The sequence below is a fragment of the Acyrthosiphon pisum genome, unplaced genomic scaffold, assembly GCF_005508785.2.
Source record: "Acyrthosiphon pisum isolate AL4f unplaced genomic scaffold, pea_aphid_22Mar2018_4r6ur Scaffold_21194;HRSCAF=23274, whole genome shotgun sequence".
Taxonomy (NCBI): Eukaryota; Metazoa; Arthropoda; class Insecta; order Hemiptera; family Aphididae; genus Acyrthosiphon; species Acyrthosiphon pisum.
Window position 1 is genome coordinate 47,675 of NW_021770634.1, and position 1,868 is coordinate 49,542.

Sequence of the window (1,868 nt, forward strand, 5' to 3'; positions counted from 1 at the left end):
TGCGTTATTTTGCTGGGTACCAATGTCAATTTTCGTATTTTTCTATTTTTTTTATGGACATCACGTAAGCCGGTGTGCACCTATTAATTCTAAAAATAACTCACCCAAGTCTCATACACCGCGGCTGATAACAAACTGATACTGAAACGATTGCAACGATTTTTATGACGAGTCTTTCATATTTAGTATATTTTACTTTTTACTTATTATTAAGATATTATTTCATTATATAATATAAACTATAACCCGTTCGTGATGCTTTTAGGCTATTCAAAATGGTCAAACGCTGTGCGCTATGCGGAATTGTGGACAACATTGTGGACGTTTCCGTACACAAGTAATTCACCCAACCAATTAATACTTTTTATAAATACCAAAACGTTTATTTTTATATGTCGCCTTAGATTTCCAAGTGCCGTACATCGTCGTCTTGAGTGGGTGACATTCGTGGTGGACCAAGGTTTTCCCGTGAACCACACGTCTAAGCTGTGTTCGAGGCATTTCGTCCCCGGTGTCGACTACCCCGTGGGAAACGCGGAGCGCCGCCGTCTGTCGCCGACAGCAGTGCCGTCTCTGGCGAGCAAGGCTGGGCAAGTTAACGATTTTTTTTAACTTGTTAAGTTAATTTATTTTTAAATAATTAAGTTAAGTTAAGTTAAAAGTTACTCGTATTTTTTTTCGTTAACTCGTTAAGTTAAAAGTTAACTTTGAAAAAAAAGTAACTTAACTTAGTGTAAAGTTAAAATTTGCTAATTTGCAAAAAAAAAAAATCCAGTCATATTATATGGTTTATTAGATAGTTTTTTTTTATTTCCAAGAAAATTACTGGGTAAATTTAAAATGATACATCCAAGTAAAAACACATTAAAAAAGGTGGGTAAGTGGATGTCGCTCTGCTGTACAGTAGGTTAGAAGTGGGTCACTGTATAATGGACAGTATTAAATTTGAATTCAATGATATAATATCACTGTATAAGAAAAACGATTCTGAGCGGAGACGGTATATCAGTCTATGTATTAGACATATAATATATACTTATCTATGGTATTAAAAAAAAAATTGACCTATAATAGGTACCTATAATAAATTCCAAATTAATCATATCATAATATCTGTTTGAGATATCGTTATATACATATAAAAGCTGCCGTCATTCTTTTCCCACCGTACATTTGTATGTACCGATACCCCCGTCCCGACGATCCTTATCGGTGATAAGCGGACCTGTCCCGTGTCCACCGTATACCACACCGACCAGTTTTTCAGTGTCAGAACCGCCGACGTAGAACACTGTTGTCATTTTGTTGCGTGAGTTTTTTCGCCGTCGTCTTTTCTGTTCTTTGAAAGTACCCGCGGGGAAACATGTGAAAATCGTTCACCCGCCTTACCGTTTTTACCGTTCACCGCCACTCGCTCACCGTCTACCAATATCGTCCACCGTCTACCGTCATCTGTAAATCCCACTGTCTACCGGTACCTGTCCACAATCAACTGTCACCCAGGACTGCAGCCGCCGTCACGGTTTTTATATTTATATTTTATATAATATGTGTATTATTTTTCTTCTTAATGTCATGTTACCCGTAAGCTTAAGTTTTTTCCCAATAGCTGGCCAGCACATTATTGTGCCCTCTACCTTGTTGTTTTTCTGTAATTTTTTGTTAAAATAGTAGGCCGCAACACGGGTGTGAAGTTGGGGTACCAAAGCTAGGGCACTAAAACACCAACGACTAGTGATAAGAAACGTTGTATGAACGGTTGCATATTATTATATTCCAGGCGCTTAACATGTTTCTTGCGTTACCCACAAGATGGCGCCATGAAATTCAACTTGCCAATATACACTTGTCCCAAGGTAGTACTGTTT